Source organism: Garra rufa, chromosome 13, assembly GCF_049309525.1.
Source record: "Garra rufa chromosome 13, GarRuf1.0, whole genome shotgun sequence".
Classification (NCBI taxonomy): domain Eukaryota; kingdom Metazoa; phylum Chordata; class Actinopteri; order Cypriniformes; family Cyprinidae; genus Garra; species Garra rufa.
This window is the reverse complement of record NC_133373.1, coordinates 13443227-13455515: the sequence shown is the minus strand read 5'-3', so window position 1 is coordinate 13455515 and position 12289 is coordinate 13443227. Positions and strand designations below refer to the sequence as shown.

The 12289-nt window shown below is 35.4% G+C and overlaps 1 long non-coding RNA gene across 1 annotated transcript; it reads right to left on the bottom strand.

The window, feature by feature from the left end:
- Positions 1-6633: 6633 nt before the first annotated feature.
- Positions 6634-8806, bottom strand: LOC141348614 (uncharacterized). The gene is made up of 3 exons (XR_012357523.1): positions 8595-8806; positions 7850-7944; positions 6634-6901 (listed from the first exon to the last, which is right to left on the bottom strand). It is a non-coding gene; the product is annotated as an uncharacterized lncRNA (long non-coding RNA).
- Between the last annotated feature and the right edge of the window lie 3483 nt (positions 8807-12289).

Sequence of the window (12289 nt, the reverse complement as noted above, 5' to 3'; positions counted from 1 at the left end):
AAAAATCTTCATGGAACATGATCTTTACTTAATTTCCTAATGATTTTTGGCATAAAAGAAAAATCTATAATTTGGACCCATGCAATGTATTTTTGGCTATTGCTACAAACATACCCCAGCGACTTAAGACTGGTTTTGTGGTCCAGGGTCACATATATATATACTCAGTATATAGTACCTTGCGAAAGTATTTATACCCCTTTATTTTTTTTTCACATTTTATGTTGCTGCTTTATGTTAAACTGCCTTAAATAATTTTTTTCTCACATCAGCCTACACTTCATACACCATAATGACAAAGCAAAAACAGAATTGTCCCAACTTCGTAAATTTAAAAAAAAACTGCATTGCATAAGTATTCATACCCTTAACTCAGTACTTCACTGAAGCACCTTTACAGCCTCAAGTCTTTTTGGGTATGATGCAACAAGCTTTGTGCATCAGCATTAGGCAATTACCTGCCATTATTCTCCTCACCTCGTCACCTCTCAAGGTCTGTCAGCTTGAATAGAGCAGATGCACAGTTATAGGTTTCTCCAGAAATATTTGTCTGACGTCCTTTGTCTGAGGTCTCTGTATTTTGGTCCATTGAGCTTTTCTTCTACTCTGATGAGTCCCTCAGTCCCTGCCACTGAAAAACAGCCCCACAGCATGAGGTTGCTACTACCACACTTTACTGTTGTGATGGTACTGTATAGGTTATGAACAGTGCCTGGTTTCCTTCGTATGATGCTTGGAATTGAGGTTCATCAGACCAGAGAATCTTGTTTCTCACAGTCTGAAGGACCTTCAGTTGATTTATTTATTTATTTATTTATTTTTTTGCAAATTCCAAGTGTGTTTTCGTGTCTCTTCACTGAGGAGAGGGTTAAGTTTGACCATACTGCCATAAAGCCTGGATTGGTGGAGTGTTGCAGTGATGTTTGTCCTTCTGTAGGTTTGTCCTATCTTCACATATGATTATAGAGCTCAACTAAAGTTAGCATCAGGTCCTTGGTCACCAATCTAACCAAAGGCCTTCCCCATCAATTGCTCAATTTGGCCAGAAAACCAGCTCTAGGAAGAGTCCTAGTTGTTTCAAACCTTTCATTAAGGGTAATAGAGACTACATGCTTCTGTGAACCCTCAATGCAGCAAATTGTTTTCTGAACTCTTCCCCAGATGTGTGGCTTGACACAGTCCTGTTTCTAAGCTCTACCAGAAGGTTTTTTGACCTCAGGGCTTGATTTTTGCTCTGATATGCATTTTCAAATGTTAGACCTTTTATTAAGACTTGTGTGCCTTTTCAAATTATACCCATTTAATTAAATTTGCCACAGGTTAATTTCAAAGTGTAGTAAAATCTACAAGCAATATGAATGCTCATAGCTAAATTTCAATTGTCTTGGATAAGGGTATGAATACTTATGCAATGGAATCATTTAAGTTATTTTCTTATTTTCAAAGATGTTTTTTTTTTTTTTTTTTTTTTTTTTTTTGCTTTGCCATTATGATGTATGATTGATGTGGGGAAAAATACAGCATAAGAGCAACATGAATACTTTCGCATACTTTTCGAACACTTTTGGTGGTGGAGTATGTGCTTGTGGTGACTGTAAAATAGTGATAATATAGTAATTTCCTGTTTGCTCTGTAGCCTGTTCAATTTCATTACAGTTGTGAGCTGTCCTTTGTTTGTCCTTGGTTTCATAAGACCTGTTTCACACCGCACAGAGTCTATTTTTTGACATGCATTGTGCGCTGAACATTGAGAATACGGTGAAAATGCATTATATAATGCAATAAATGCTTTTATGAAATTCTGGAGGAAGCTATGTATCCATTGTTTGGGAAAAAATATGTCTGTGTTAGGCTTTTCACATGCTGTGTCTGATTAAATTTGAGATTCGGGTTCTGTTCCGTGTAGATTAATGATTGTAATTGCAATAATAACCCTCTGGGATCGGAGGGGTTTTTGGGTCCTGGAGAAGTTTTAACATACCCTGACATTTTTTCAGTTTCTTATAAACATTCCAATGGCTAAATATTGATTACACTGTATTCAGCAAAAACTGGCCTATATACAGTTGTATGCGAAAGTTTTGGAACCCCTTGCAGAATCTGTGAAAATGTGAATAACTGTAACAAAATAAGAGACAAATGATTCCCAAACTTTCGCATACCACTGTATGTGAGCAGCATGTATGTACAAGTTGGATGTCATGTAAATTTACTTAAACACTGTCTCTCATACCAGTTGATAGCCAAGGCATCAAAAATTATAGTATTTATTTTTAATTCTTAGTCATTACTGCATCTCTTGGTCATAGTTCATAGCTGAGGAAACATGTTCACAGAGTCGACTTTTCATCAAGTTTTCAGGGTAGAAAATTAATAGCCAAATCCAAGCTTCCAACATGACACATTCAATTTATGAATAAACAGAGACACCCCAGGTCAGGATTGAGTCAGTGCTCTGGAGAAGCTGTAAACATTGTCAATTATTTAAAATATTTCTTTTGTCCCAAGCTCCCAAATTGTTTGCAGTTGTGGGTAGAATTGACAGTTTAATGACCAAGCACATTCAGTAAGGCCCTAAACTCCACACAGCTTCAATTAGAAAGTACGGTTGGATGTTTCATGACCACTCTGAGGGACAAAAGATCACTGCAGCCAACTTAGTAATCCAAAGAGCCATCATTTACTCAATTACATGGCAGCGTACTCATATGGGTTTGTCTCTGGTGCTTAACAATGTGCTGTGTGGATGAACAAGCTCCTATGACCTGTGTGAAAGTGAACTAAATTGCTTATAAAAATGTTAGCTTTTTTATTTTGTCAATTAAAACAACCCCAAAAAAATTGCATAATTGTTTGTTATACATAATTTAATTGAACAATAAAATTAGAATTTAAAATGTATAAGCACCCCATTTTTTAATGTACCCAGTCCAACTTGCAACTGCAAGGGGGAAAAAAATAAAAATAAAATAAAATAAAATAAAATAATCCTAATGAGGCCAATACAGTTAGTATATGTGTTTTGTTCTGCATTATGTCATCCAAATAAGCAGTAGTAGTGTCACATAGATCAAGCCAGTGTCAGGACAGGATGAGACCCAAGCGTGGACATCCACCCCGGGAAACAGCTGTCTTCCATCCAACAACAAGAAATAAAACAATTCATTGAGCACTACAGAGATGTCTTCTCTGAGACTAACCTGGCGATGGCCAAGTAATCCATCATGATATAATAACCCCACCAGGAATGATTGTAAAGCCCGTTCTGGTGCCAGAGGCTCGGAGATGCTATTAAAGAGGAAGTTGAGAGGAAGAAGAATCAAGGACTCTTTGAGGAATAGCAAACACTTGGTCCAGACACATTGTTGTCTGCTTCCAAAACCCAATGGCACCTTCTGGTCCCGTGAACCTTTACAGCAACACAATTGTTACCCTCATTCTGAACGGATAAGCTCATTGGGTATCTGAATTAGTCCAAGTTTATTTCTATTTTTAGGCTAAACGAAAGGCAGGTGCTTATTTCTTTCAGTTGAAGAAAAGACTTCCAGGGCATCAAGAGAATGCTGGCAGCTTCATGTCTGGTTTATGTGGGTCACTTGTCAGATTTCTTGTCAGACTCTCTGAACTGTTTACGTGGAAGCTGCCATCCGCAGATGGAGCAGCTGCTCCAGAAGGTGCTAGAAAAGTTCAGAAGGCCTGTTTCTAGTCACAAGTAGTCATATCCAGCTATATGACAAAAGGCAACACCACAGCTCTCTTTTCTCTATTTTCTCTAACCACGAAGCATAGACTAAAGGGGGAAAAATGAAGAAGAAGAAGCCTTTCTGCATTGACAGCCAAGTTTTATAAAAAGCCCATTTAATCTTTGCTAAATTGCCTCTGTAATATTATTACTGTTGTACATTACTGTACTTGGGTCAAAGACAAATATAAGTGTCCATAATAAGAAAAAGGACCATTAGTTGAAATAACATGTGCCAAGTTCTTAGAAAGATTTCTGTATTCATGTGGAATTTGTATTCTATTCTATTCTATTCTATTCTATTCTATTCTAAAATAAAATAAAATAAAATAAAATAAAATAAAATAAAATAAAATAAAATATAATAAAATAAAATAAAATAAAATAAAATAAAATAAAATAAAATAAAATAAAATAAAATAAAATAAAATAAAATAAAATAAAATAAAAAAGTTAGGGTCAGTAAGATTATTTATATGCACACTGCCATTCAAAAGTTTTGGATCAGTAAGATTTTAAGAAGTCTCTTATGCTCATTAAGGTTGCATTTATTTGCTCAAAAACAGAAAAAGAAAAAAAAAAGAAAAAAAAAAATACTGTAAAATATTATTGCAGTTTTTTTTAAATAGGTTTCCTATTTTAATATACTTATACTCACACACATCTAAAGGTATCTGATGCACATTTTGGGACATGTATCCAACAAAATGGCTGGAGATGCTTCTGAGGTGCTTTATAGATATTTTCTCATAACTCAAATATCTCAAAGGACATCTTGCTAAGGACTACTATCTGCCTCAAGCAAAGCCCATGAATATATTTTAACCTCACAACCTTTGGCAAATCCACTGACTATAGATTTTGCTCAGAAATGCTCGAACACCAAAGAATAAATAAATAAAAGGTTTCTGTTGACGATAGAAACATCCATACCTTGAAAAAGGATCCAAGTGTACCTGGTGAATTTTGCCAGCACTTGCCATTCTATTGAATAATATATCAGGTACTCTATAAATCAGTTTATGGTCCTGAGGCGATTGAGCAGTCAAGATCAACTGGTCTTATACAGGAATTTAGCTTCACAGTTACCCTCTGGTTAAATCATTTACGAATTATTTGGTATTTTGTGCATCTGAGGAATTAATGAGAAGGTTTAGATTGGTTTATTGATTATTTGTTTGGTTGTTGATTGATTGAAAATTAAGAAAATAGTTATAATTTTAGTTATATCATTATAACATTTTCAGTTACGTCATGGTGTAAAAAGACATATATATAATATAGATATATAACATATATGTTACCAAAGACCAGTCGTAAAGGTACATTTTTTGAAATTGAGATTTATATTTCATCTGAAAGCTGAATAAAAAAGCGTTCCATTGGTGTGTGTTAGGCTGAGATACAAAAAACCTTAAATACTGAGGAAATCGCCTTTAAAGTTGTCTAAATTGAGTTATTAGCAATGCATATTACTAATCAAAAATTAAGTTTTGATATATTTGCAGTAGGAAATTCGATAAAAGATGTCAATTTTGACCCATACAATGTATTTTTGTATAATAATAATAATAATAATTGCAATTTTGTAATTTTAAATTACATTTTAAAATGAAATAAAAAATTGTATATTTTAATTCTTTTTTTTTACATACAATTTTAAAAAACACATTTTTGTATTTAATAAATGTATTTTTTTACAATAACTTAATGTGAAATGACTAATTAAACCCTCATGTAGACTCTGCCTTCCTTTGCTTTGAAATTAATGGGGCCATGAAAATGTCTTATAAAACCTTTAAATGTTTAGCCAAAAAAAAAAAATCAAGGTCTGACACCCTTGCAAAAATGCAGCCCTTATGTGTTTTACCTCTTTTTGGTGGGCTTGCAAGAACAAAATAATGAGTGCTGCAGTCAGGTTGTCTTGAACAAAGCCTGATTATATCATGCTACAGTTTCTGATCTGCTTTGCTTTAAAGTTAATAAGGCCACAAAGAACTAAAAAAAAACTGCATGTCAAATGTTTAGGAAATAGCAGTTTGTATATAAATTACACTCATTTTGATATGAAGCTTGAATGTACTGAATGACTCCTTCTCAATAACTGTATCATGACATTTTGAACTGAATTTTTCTCGAATCTACGGCAAGTCAGTCTTCTTATACAGTGATATGCTGTTCATGTCTTTTCAAACATGTCTTTATATCAGTGACAATGAATCACTCTTGGTGGAAGTTCTTCTAAAGCGGTGCTTTGATAATGGCCTTCACCATCTGCACTGACAGATATAATAATAATCTGAAAGTCTGTATGTTGTCTGCTTTTTACACTATAAATCACTATAACTTCTTTCAATTTCCTCTTAGACTTTGAAAGCACAAACCCAATATGTTCCATAGGACAGAACAAACCTGAAACATCTTCCATGTTATTATGTTGTATGACAAAAACAACAAGTACCCACAATCATCTCCCACAGAGATTCAGCTCTGAAGAGCCCATACCGAAATGTAATATATGGGCTTATATGAAATACCCATCTATTAAATACATGTCTTGTATATGCCATATCCATATATGATTCCTATTAGAAAATGGAACAATTTCATATATTGACATATAAGTCTACCCCATACAAAAATATATGTTTATGTATGTATAATACATGTATTGCCATATATGGAATATATATAATTATTAATATATGTGAAATATATGCATTTTTTTATTATGTTATATACAAATTAGACATATATGAAACCATATATTTCATGCATATTTAATATTTTAATATGTGATCTTTGATCTTTAAATACAGGACACATGTGAGACACTACACTCTACAAAGTTGCAGTGCATTGCACATTTCACACCTTGAGCCTTAAATGTTAAATGGTACACAAAGAAACATCTTTATTTAAACAGAATTTATTTAAATAGGGAAAAAAAATGTTACTGACATGCACAATCAAACAGAAAAAAAAAGAAACAATTACATATATAACTGATCAAAACACTGAACAGGCATAAGAAACAAAACATCAATTGTAGTGGTCCAGCTAAAGGTCTACAGGTTTGTATTCCCACAGCTTGGTTAGTTTTTGGTTTATTGCCATCCCCAGAAGGCCCCAGGTGAAGAAATGTCTGGATTCCAGCATCTGTATAAAAAAAAAGATAAAAGTTAGATTTTGATGAGATAATTACAATACATTTTCTGAACCATATACTTAAGACTTGCAATCCAACATTGTACCAAAGTGATAAACTACTATAAGATGACAAATATACTGAATATTAAACAGTTGGTAAAGTTAAAGATTCTTTTAAAACTGCAGAATACTAATTATGTATATATGTTTGTAAGTTGTAGTTGTAAAATATTCCCAGATACCACAAGGACATGGCAGAACCACAGAGCACAGCCTGCATGCCCATTCAAATAATCTCTATATACATGAAGAACTAAAATATAGTAGCCCAAATGCTCAATGACAGAGTTCACAGCTAAGGTTACAATTTAATTTGCTATTTAGCATCAATTAAATAAAGTGTTGACATTCATAATACCTAATATGTGCATTGTTTTGGCCTGGAGAAAACAGGGTGGAACTATTACATGGATTTTTGAATGACAATTTTGATTAAATCCCCTAAAATAAGGTCCGCCGTTCACACAAACTCATAATCCTTTCACATGTTATTCTATGACATAAAAAAAACACCAGTTAAACCCCACTTTTGATTCGTATTTTAATTTTTAAACTCTTATGTTTCTTAAAAAAGATGGTTGCCTTTGTCACAGTGAAAGTGAAACTTTAATAATCTATAGTGCTTAAAGCCACGTTTAAGATAAATGTTTACGGCCATATGAAGCTGTTAGAAAGCAGATAGATTGAGGATTTTCTTGAAGCAAGGATAAAATAATATTTTGTGTACCCACCCTAACAACATGATAGCTAAAATGTGGTACTTCATTCACTAAAATAAGTTTAATCTTACCATATCCAAAACCTCTATAGTTATTTATAGATTAAATGCACTAGAATTTTATTAAATAGTACACGGAGACACATATTTTGTTGATTTGATTTGTCTACATATTTAACCTTTTCTGTGTACGTTCCATGATTCACATCACTGCCATCCACATCTGCAGGTTCGGCCTCCATTTCTGTTTTATGAGAATTTCGGGACTCATTACCTATTCATGGGACACAAACGAGAATAGCACAATTAACAGCAAAGATATGAACAAAATTTACTATGATAGATTAACCATATTTTTAAAACCCCATAATCACATCCTTTAGTGTACTGTTACCTTTATGCAATGTACACAACATGCATGTTCTTATGCACCCACTCTAGGCATGTCACTGACATGTCAATGCACTTGGTGCAATATAACCAAGTACTGTAATTTACTATATGAATTCAAGGTGCTTTTATTTAAATAATTCCATTTTTTGCAGTTTTATAGTTCTAGTCTAGACTACATCTCAGAGATAAACATTATAATTTTCATCCGTTATTTTTGTCAGACAGCTTTAAATAATTTCCAAATTGCTTATCCAGTGAAAACAATGAGCTCACAGTATCTACATACAGATTGTTCATTAACCTACCCAGTAACGTTAGCTAAAATTAACTTTAATGCAAGCAAATTGCAAAACACAGATCAATGCAGCTGTAAACATATCATATATAAAACAATGCAAGGGAATATTTTAAAAAACTTATCTGCTCTATATAGAGACAGAGGCTCTTGCAGACCAAAACAATCATATAACACTTAGTTTCTATGAAATATTAGCGTAGGTATAAAGCGTTGAGTAAATTAGCATAAATTACCTGCACCGCTGCCACATTCAAAGGCGTTTCATCGTTTCCTCTCAGTGATGTCGGTCTGTCTTCGTGCCCGTCTATAAAATCATTGTCGTTTATTATGTGAATGTATTGGCACATTTGTTATCCTTCCACTTACTAAGAAAAACATCTTACCGCAGATGACTTGTATCATTGCCCAGCCATTGCTCAGACTCTGCCGTTAGTGCGGGTGAGTTTGAATTTTGGCGCATGCGCAGTAGCGGTATTGTGACGCACTCAATCGCTCATGTATTTTAATGAAATGCGTTTTAGTTCATTGATGATGAGAGCACATATGGACAAACAGTTACATTAAGTGTTTTCCCCCTCAATAACTCCATAATACATTCGTTTTACTACAAGTAACTAGTACATTGGCATTTTTTGAACAGGTTATATATTCATCTGTATTTTTTCCCCAGAAAACTGAATTGAAACAATAAAGTTAAGCAAAAAAAATATTTTGTTATGTGATTTACAATAAGCAGTATCTTTTAGGCATAAATGGTTAATAAACTTGCATAAATTCAATATATACATTGGTAATTTTGATATATATTGTTAACATATATGGTCTTATCATATAATACAATATACAATTTTAATATATATTGTAAACATATATGGTCATAACATGCAATACCATATAAAAGTTGACCATATATATACTTTCAATATATGTTTATATACAAATTGTACTATGGGAAATTCATATATGTTATAAACATATATCTACATATATCCAGAAGATGTATATATGTGATAATAATATATTGCCCTATATTTAACATATATGAGAGTAGCACTTCTGATATAGGGACATATATGTCATATATTACATTTCGGTATGGGAGAGAACGAACATGAACAGAATATTCATCTTCACAGATCTAACACATCAGCAGGCCTGTCAGAGCTCCTGTTCAGAATGTTGTATCAAACATAAACATCATACCATGAATATGAAGTGAAATCCAAATTGCTTTGCAAAAACTCTTTTAAAAATATAGTTCACCTAAAAATTTAAATTAATTGATTTAAGACATTAATTGATAAACTGTGAAGTTTCTGTATTATTGTGATGTTTTTATCAGCTGTTTTGAACATTCTAACGGCACCCATTCACTGCAGAGGATCCATTGGTGAGCAAGTGATGTATTGCTAAATTTATCCAAATCTGTTCTGATAAAGAAACAAACCCTAAATCTTTGGTGGCTTGAGGGTAATTTTCATTTGTTTATTTATTTTAGGCAAACTATAAGACTTACACTTCCTGCAAACATGCTGTGTTTATCATATTTTAGTTGTTAAACTGAATTAATCTCCATTAATTAAATAACAGTTGCTGTGTGCTGAAATAAAAATTATTGCATTGTGCAAAAGTCAGATGCAAATTATTGCAAGATGTCATTAGAATGTTAGAAAATGGCTGTTTTGAGTTAATGAGCAGCAATATATTGAGGTAAATTCTGTGGAGTAATTATTTATTTATTTATTTTTGTGTTTAGGGTTGTGTATTGTTAATTTGTGTTTTTTGTTTTATGCTGTGATTGTGATACATTGTATTCTGGGACGCCCTCAAAAACGAGATGTCACATCTCAAAGGGTTTATCCTAATAATCAATACAAATACAAATAATCTCATGGCAGTCAGTTATGTATGTAACCTAGAGGCTGACTTTTTTTCGAGAATCCCGCGGGTCAGCGGGACTGGGCGGGAACAGGAATCTTAATAGCATTATGATACAGCTTCATATACAAACATACCTTTTATATAGCTAAATAAACTATCAACTAAAATAAACTATATATTGTAATTTTGAACTTAATTCTAGTTGCCCAGTCTCTTTATGCTCTCCGTCTGTTTGCTTTGATGTGGCTGGTTAAGTGAGTGAGTTTGTGACAGACAGATCATTAACAACTGGTCTTTGTGGCAATATTACATCGGGCAGGACATCCAAATGCTCACCTATCATTCATCAACCTCAAATATGGATTTTCATCTGAAAGATGTAGTAGCAACTTTACATGGCCATTCAATCTAATGTTAACCCAGAAAAATGTGCGCTATTGAAGTTTGTGTGTGGAGTGTGGAAGCTAAACAATAGTGTGCTCACTGCATGACCGATGGAGGCGCCAATGCAGTCGCTTGCTCTTAAAATACCATTTTTTTTTTTTTTTTTTTTTTTTGGTCATACAGGAGTAATAAACATCTTTCGGAACTATAAAGACTCTACATTTATCTGTGTGAACTCAGAATAACAAGAAAACATTGTGCCTTTTTAAAATGATTAAAGCACCCCCCCCCCCCCACACCCGATAATACACCGTCTTCATATCGGCTGGAGGGACTGGCTCTATCGCATCCTTCCGCACACAACACAGGGGCATCGGCACCCTTAACTAAAGTGAAACTGACACCCTGAACTTGGGGGATGCCGGGGCAAACTGAATCGCATAACCAAGTCTGATGGTCTGAAGAAGCCACTGAGACGGACTGGGCAGCACTAGTCTCAGCCTCAGACGTCACACCCACGGAACGTTGGCTAAACGTCTGATGCTTATGGTACACTTAACTGGAAACACTTCAGGAATGTCGAAGTCGTCATCTGGTTAGTTGAATTTGATCGGATTTCCGGCCTTATGGGCGGGCCTTGGCCAATGAAAGCTGCCATGAAGTCTGAAGGTCTGGCTACGCAAGACTAGGGCAGCACTAGCCAAGCCTCTTTATGCTCTCTTTCTGTTTGCTTTGGTGTGGCTGGTTAAGTGAGTGAAAAATTAAAAAGGGAATGGGAGTCATTCTTCTGGGATTTGGATGGGACAGGAATTCCCCCCAGTGTGTTCGTGGAATTGGGATGGGACAGATTTTTTTGTGGGAGTGGGATGATAGAGGTTTGAAAATCCACTCCCGTGTTGCCCTCTAATGTAACCCTCGTTTCCTATGGAGTGAACGGAGACGTCATTGAAGCAGGGCTATAAAATATCGTCTTTATATCGGCTGGAGGGACCGGCTCTATCGCGTCCTTCGCCAGCAAGATTGCGATCTCCGCGCAAGACAGGCACATCGGCAGCCTTCACTGAAGTGAAACCGACGCCCCTGAACTTGGGGGGATGCTGGGTGAACTGAATCACATAGCCATGTCTGATAATCTGTAGAAGCCAGTAAGACGGACTGGACAGCACCGATACTGTACAAGCGTCACCAATGGAACCACCAACGTACCCGCAGTGGGGAAGCGAGGAGGAACACAGGGACTCACGATTGCCGAAAAGGTCCGGCCTGGGACAGGAAGGGAGATTGTCAGTCTCCATCATGTCAGCCAGACACAGCCAGAGATGGCGCTCTTGGACCACCATCGTGGACGCCGAAGTTCCTTGAGAACCTCCACTCTCGTGCAGATCCTTCAGTGCCTTAGCCTGATGAACCTGCACTAATGCCATGTAAGGCAGAGGCAGCTTCTCCACAGACCGCATAAGCACTGCCAGTCAGATCAGACGAGTACCTACAGGCCCAGGAGGGGAGGGATAGCTTGCCCTGCCAGGTAGCAGCGGTGTTTGGACACAATTGCATCGCAACCCACCGATTCACTGGAGGGTATTCCGTATACTACCACGCTGCCCCGCCGTCGAGGGTGGTGAGGGAGGATGAGCCACCTGGCCAGTTTTTGGCAGTTAAAGGT